This window comes from Hyla sarda, unplaced genomic scaffold (assembly GCF_029499605.1).
Source record: "Hyla sarda isolate aHylSar1 unplaced genomic scaffold, aHylSar1.hap1 scaffold_456, whole genome shotgun sequence".
NCBI lineage: Eukaryota > Metazoa > Chordata > Amphibia > Anura > Hylidae > Hyla > Hyla sarda.
The window spans coordinates 248,501-255,585 of record NW_026610469.1 but is presented as its reverse complement, the minus strand read 5'-3'; the positions used below and the strand labels follow the sequence as shown (position 1 = coordinate 255,585).

The 7,085-nt window shown below is 46.8% G+C and overlaps 2 non-coding genes and 1 pseudogene across 2 annotated transcripts; all 3 read left to right on the top strand.

Moving 5' to 3' along the window:
- Nucleotides 1–1,709: 1,709 nt before the first annotated feature.
- Nucleotides 1,710–1,899, top strand: LOC130335727 (U2 spliceosomal RNA). Its single transcript, XR_008877300.1, has one exon. It is a non-coding gene; the product is annotated as a U2 spliceosomal RNA (small nuclear RNA).
- Nucleotides 1,900–3,989: 2,090 nt separating this feature from the next.
- LOC130335751 (U2 spliceosomal RNA) lies at nucleotides 3,990–4,150 on the top strand (annotated as a pseudogene).
- A 694-nt stretch (nucleotides 4,151–4,844) lies between these two features.
- LOC130335745 (U2 spliceosomal RNA) lies at nucleotides 4,845–5,028 on the top strand. The gene has a single exon (XR_008877312.1). It is a non-coding gene; the product is annotated as a U2 spliceosomal RNA (small nuclear RNA).
- Nucleotides 5,029–7,085: the final 2,057 nt, after the last annotated feature.

The following is a 7,085-nucleotide window of genomic DNA, read 5'->3' as shown; positions in this document are numbered from 1 at the left end:
CCCTACCCCCCCTTAATTCCCTGGTTGAACTTGATGGACATATGTCTTTTTTCGACCGTACTAACTATGTAACTATGTAACATAACATGGGGGGGGGGGGGGTCTCCTGGCTGTTCACACAGGTGTGTCATTGCTGTACATTGACCATGCATTGCTTCTGTGGTATTGCAAAGGCAAAGACAAATGCTTCCAGCCATCCATTGCACTAATGGATTGGTCATCAGCTGGCTGTCTATGTCCCGCATCAATATAGACCAAAGTACAGAGGGTTAGGCTATGCTATTGTGCACCTACCTGATGCATCAGAAGGTGCGAGGCCCTTGCTAAATTCTGTGCACAGACTTTGAGATCTATACTTTAGACTGTATCTAAACCTGCTCCAACATGGACTGACATTCTGGCCTACTTTCAGCCGATGCGACTTGTCTGTCGCTGAACAGTCGCTTTTTATGTATTCAGCACCTATGTATAATGTTGTAAAAATGCTCTAGAAGCTAAAGTCGCAGAAATGTCACACATATTTGGCCTGCAACTTTCTGTGCGACAAATTCAGACAGGAAAAATCAGTATAAATCCTTAGAAAATTATCCCCCAGTGTCTCCATCTGCTGGCGGTATTGAATAAGCATTGCTGCACTGATGGGGTATGCATTAGACGAAAAAAAAGAAGAAAAAGAAGAATAATACGCCCAGAAAAGAGGCGAAAAGGAGAAAAACGTAAAAAAACGTGAAAAAAAAGTAAGAGGAAGAGAAGGGAAAAAAAGGTGGAAATGGGTTTAAAAGTGATTTCGGCGGAGAAATATATATATATATATATATATATATATATATATATACGCGCACACACACACATATATATAAACGTATTCTCCGTTGAGATATTGCAGCCGCTGCTGTGTCCAGGCCCAGGAGCCTTAGCACTGTGCTGTGATGTCACTCAATACCACTGACATCACTAGGTGTAAACAACATCTCTCCTTTGCTGTGTATGTGACTATGGAGCTGTTTGGTGATGTCGTCTATTATGGCCTTCATAGAAGCAACAGGAGATTGTTGCATCCATCTAGAACCCTCAGAACTACAGTGCTATGATGTCACTCACTTCCACAGGCCTTGCAGAGTGTAAACAACAACAACCCAGCTTTGTTGTGTATGTAACCATAGGGATTTGTGATGTCACCTAGAACCTTCACAGCAGCGACAGCTTTATGAGGAGCATCAGCACTGCTCTGCCTGAGCAGAACCATCACCGCCATAGGTTGTCAAATAACCCGGGTTTAACCCACACAGGTAAGTCCAATGGGGTGCAGGCATGTCCTCTATGCTTACAGCTTCCCGTGGGTGTTGGTTTGATACCGTTTGGGGACAGCCAAGGAGGCATCTGCAGGCAACAAAGGTAGGTGTGTGCTTGTGTGTGTGTTTCCTATGCAGATCCTAAGCCCAGTGTCACATGCAAGTAGGAGGAGTAAGAAGGGTTCCTGGCAAATCCGGGTTATGGATTGCATTTAAAAAGGCCCCGTGGGAGTGCAATGGGCCCCTGTCTTGCTGCTTAGCAATAATGGTATGGGTTTAGGTTCTGCTGTGTGTACTGGTGGTTGACTGCCCCCCAGCCCAGAGTGTGCATGGAAAAATTGTCTGGCAGCCTCCCTGACAGCAAGCAGTGATAGTGCCCATGAAGGGCACCTTGTTGGGCCCGCCCCTTTCACGGTTATCGCTTCTCGGCCTTTTGGCTAAGATCAAGTGTAGTATCTGTTCTTATCAGTTTAATATCTGATACATCCCCTATCTGGGGACCATATATTAAATGGATTTTGAGAACGGGGGCCGATTTCGAAGCTTGCTTCCGTCGCCCTATGCATTGACCCGATATGGCAGTATCTTCGGGTACAGTGCACCACCCCCTTACAGGGTTAAAAAGAAAGATTCCTACTTTCATTGCTACCTGCTTGCTGGCTAGCCAGCTAGCCAGCCCTGTGGGCCTTGCTGCTGCTGCAGCCAAAAAACAAAAGGTGGTGCTGCTGCTGCTTCTGCTGCTTCTGCTTCTGCTTGTGTCTGGCCGCTGTTGGAGCGTCCAGGCACAGGGACTTCTGCTGCTGCTGACTAAATGGCCTCCTTAATTGGATCATTTGAGTAGCCAGCACACCTGTGCAGGTAGGGCATGACATGATAGGCAGCTGCCTTGATAGCGGGTGGGTGCTGAATGTTCCTAATTGACAAAATAAGATTAATGCTTATGAAGAAATATAAAATCTCATCCCTTCCCCAATATCGCGCCACACCCCTACCCCTTAATTCCCTGGTTGAACTTGATGGACATATGTCTTTTTTCGACCGTACTAACTATGTAACTATGTAACATAACATGGGGGGGGGGGGGGGTCTCCTGGCTGTTCACACAGGTGTGTCATTGCTGTACATTGACCATGCATTGCTTCTGTGGTATTGCAAAGGCAAAGACAAATGCTTCCAGCCATCCATTGCACTAATGGATTGGTCATCAGCTGGCTGTCTATGTCCCGCATCAATATAGACCAAAGTACAGAGGGTTAGGCTATGCTATTGTGCACCTACCTGATGCATCAGAAGGTGCGAGGCCCTTGCTAAATTCTGTGCACAGACTTTGAGATCTATACTTTAGACTGTATCTAAACCTGCTCCAACATGGACTGACATTCTGGCCTACTTTCAGCCGATGCGACTTGTCTGTCGCTGAACAGTCGCTTTTTATGTATTCAGCACCTATGTATAATGTTGTAAAAATGCTCTAGAAGCTAAAGTCGCAGAAATGTCACACATATTTGGCCTGCAACTTTCTGTGCGACAAATTCAGACAGGAAAAATCAGTATAAATCCTTAGAAAATTATCCCCCAGTGTCTCCATCTGCTGGCGGTATTGAATAAGCATTGCTGCACTGATGGGGTATGCATTAGACGAAAAAAAAGAAGAAAAAGAAGAATAATACGCCCAGAAAAGAGGCGAAAAGGAGAAAAACGTAAAAAAACGTGAAAAAAAAGTAAGAGGAAGAGAAGGGAAAAAAAGGTGGAAATGGGTTTAAAAGTGATTTCGGCGGAGAAATATATATATATATATATATATATATATATATATATACGCGCACATACACACACATATATATAAACGTATTCTCCGTTGAGATATTGCAGCCGCTGCTGTGTCCAGGCCCAGGAGCCTTAGCACTGTGCTGTGATGTCACTCAATACCACTGACATCACTAGGTGTAAACAACATCTCTCCTTTGCTGTGTATGTGACTATGGAGCTGTTTGGTGATGTCGTCTATTATGGCCTTCATAGAAGCAACAGGAGATTGTTGCATCCATCTAGAACCCTCAGAACTACAGTGCTATGATGTCACTCACTTCCACAGGCCTTGCAGAGTGTAAACAACAACAACCCAGCTTTGTTGTGTATGTAACCATAGGGATTTGTGATGTCACCTAGAACCTTCACAGCAGCGACAGCTTTATGAGGAGCATCAGCACTGCTCTGCCTGAGCAGAACCATCACCGCCATAGGTTGTCAAATAACCCGGGTTTAACCCACACAGGTAAGTCCAATGGGGTGCAGGCATGTCCTCTATGCTTACAGCTTCCCGTGGGTGTTGGTTTGATACCGTTTGGGGACAGCCAAGGAGGCATCTGCAGGCAACAAAGGTAGGTGTGTGCTTGTGTGTGTGTTTCCTATGCAGATCCTAAGCCCAGTGTCACATGCAAGTAGGAGGAGTAAGAAGGGGTTCCTGGCAAATCCGGGTTATGGATTGCATTTAAAAAGGCCCCGTGGGAGTGCAATGGGCCCCTGTCTTGCTGCTTAGCAATAATGGTATGGGTTTAGGTTCTGCTGTGTGTACTGGTGGTTGACTGCCCCCCCAGCCCAGAGTGTGCATGGAAAATTGTCTGGCAGCCTCCCTGACAGCAAGCAGTGATAGTGCCCATGAAGGGCACCTTGTTGGGGCCCGCCCCTTTCACGGTTATCGCTTCTCGGCCTTTTGGCTAAGATCAAGTGTAGTATCTGTTCTTATCAGTTTTCATGCTGGTGGGGGATGGGTGCTGCATGGAGGATGCAGGTGTACCAGGGCTTTCCGGGGCTGGTTCTGAGGAATCAGCTCGACGGCTGCCCCGATGTGACCTGTTCCCTCCGGGTCTCGCCATGAGGCTGAGAGGGTCTAGAGCCGAGGTACTTTTGTGCCTCGGGGAGTGGTGACCCCGAGGTGCCGAAACTCACTGGGAGAATAGGCTCACTGAGTTGAAGCACGGGCACCATAATCTCTTCACCTTGTGGCACTCACCTCTTGATTCCCGGCCTTCTGGCTAGGATCAGAGAAATTTTTATAGATCCGGCCGGATGTCCGGGCAGTATATCTGCACACATTCACTTATTTATTTATTTTTTGTCTCACTGTGTCACTTTTTGCGTGTTGTGTGTTCACAGGATTTGTCAGGATGCGGTAGCCCTTCTGGGTGTCCCTCCTGGCGGTCTAGGGGAGGTGTGTGTGGCCATTAGGTTCCGCACCTCCCTGCAAACACCCCGGGTACTCCTGCTTCGCAGGGTACCTACCGTAATCGGCTCTGCGGGCAGATACCTTGGCTAACGCCAAGGGGGATGCCGGGAGCATTTGTGGTCTCCTAGTAGCTTCGGCGAAAAGGGGACATCGAACCTGGAACCTCGCAGGTACCTTTTGGTCCGGAGGCGAAGGTAAGGTTTGTTGGGGGGCCTCTCTCCTATCGGAGAAGGGCTTGCGATAGACCGCAATCCTTTGTGCAACGTTTTTTTAGTGTAACACGTTTGCACTTTTTCTTGCACTTTGGGTGAATCGAAAGCACGTTCCTCGGCTTTAGATAAAAAAAAAAAAAAAAAATCTGTTCTTATCAGTTTAATATCTGATACGTCCCCTATCTGGGGACCATATATTAAATGGATTTTTGAGAACGGGGGCCGATTTCGAAGCTTGCTTCCGTCGCCCTATGCATTGACCCGATATGGCAGTATCTTCGGGTACAGTGCACCACCCCCTTACAGGGTTAAAAAGAAAGATTCCTACTTTCATTGCTACCTGCTTGCTGGCTAGCCAGCTAGCCAGCCCTGTGGGCCTTGCTGCTGCTGCAGCCAAAAAACAAAAGGTGGTGCTGCTGCTGCTTCTGCTGCTTCTGCTTCTGCTTGTGTCTGGCCGCTGTTGGAGCGTCCAGGCACAGGACTTCTGCTGCTGCTGACTAAATGGCCTCCTTAATTGGATCATTTGAGTAGCCAGCACACCTGTGCAGGTAGGGCATGACATGATAGGCAGCTGCCTTGATAGCGGGTGGGTGCTGAATGTTCCTAATTGACAAAATAAGATTAATGCTTATGAAGAAATATAAAATCTCATCCCTTCCCCAATATCGCGCCACACCCCTACCCCTTAATTCCCTGGTTGAACTTGATGGACATATGGTCTTTTTTCGACCGTACTAACTATGTAACTATGTAACATAACATGGGGGGGGGGGGGGGGGGGTCTCCTGGCTGTTCACACAGTGTGTCATTGCTGTACATTGACCATGCATTGCTTCTGTGGTATTGCAAAGGCAAAGACAAATGCTTCCAGCCATCCATTGCACTAATGGATTGGTCATCAGCTGACTGTCTATGTCCCGCATCAATATAGACCAAAGTACAGAGGGTTAGGCTATGCTATTGTGCACCTACCTGATGCATCAGAAGGTGCGAGGCCCTTGCTAAATTCTGTGCACAGACTTTGAGATCTATACTTTAGACTGTATCTAAACCTGCTCCAACATGGACTGACATTCTGGCCTACTTTCAGCCGATGCGACTTGTCTGTCGCTGAACAGTCGCTTTTTATGTATTCAGCACCTATGTATAATGTTGTAAAAATGCTCTAGAAGCTAAAGTCGCAGAAATGTCACACATATTTGGCCTGCAACTTTCTGTGCGACAAATTCAGACAGGAAAAATCTGTATAAATCCTTAGAAAATTATCCCCCAGTGTCTCCATCTGCTGGCGGTATTGAATAAGCATTGCTGCACTGATGGGGTATGCATTAGACGAAAAAAAAGAAGAAAAAGAAGAATAATACGCCCAGAAAAGAGGCGAAAAGGAGAAAAACGTAAAAAAAACTTGAAAAAAAAGTAAGAGGAAGAGAAGGGAAAAAAAGGTGGAAATGGGTTTAAAAGTGATTTCGGCGGAGAAATATATATATATATATATATATATATATATATATACGCGCACACACACACATATATATAAACGTATTCTCCGTTGAGATATTGCAGCCGCTGCTGTGTCCAGGCCCAGGAGCCTTAGCACTGTGCTGTGATGTCACTCAATACCACTGACATCACTAGGTGTAAACAACATCTCTCCTTTGCTGTGTATGTGACTATGGAGCTGTTTGGTGATGTCGTCTATTATGGCCTTCATAGAAGCAACAGGAGATTGTTGCATCCATCTAGAACCCTCAGAACTACAGTGCTATGATGTCACTCACTTCCACAGGCCTTGCAGAGTGTAAACAACAACAACCCAGCTTTGTTGTGTATGTAACCATAGGGATTTGTGATGTCACCTAGAACCTTCACAGCAGCGACAGCTTTATGAGGAGCATCAGCACTGCTCTGCCTGAGCAGAACCATCACCGCCATAGGTTGTCAAATAACCCGGGTTTAACCCACACAGGTAAGTCCAATGGGTGCAGGCATGTCCTCTATGCTTACAGCTTCCCGTGGGTGTTGGTTTGATACCGTTATGGGGACAGCAAGGAGGCATCTGCAGGCAACAAAGGTAGGTGTGTGCTTGTGTGTGTGTTTCCTATGCAGATCCTAAGCCCAGTGTCACATGCAAGTAGGAGGAGTAGAAGGTTCCTGGCAAATCCGGGTTATGGATTGCATTTAAAAAGGCCCCGTGGGAGTGCAATGGGCCCCTGTCTTGCTGCTTAGCAATAATGGTATGGGTTTAGGTTCTGCTGTGTGTACTGGTGGTTGACTGCCCCCCAGCCCAGAGTGTGCATGGAAAATTGTCTGGCAGCCTCCCTGACAGCAAGCAGTGATAGTGCCCATGAAGGGCAC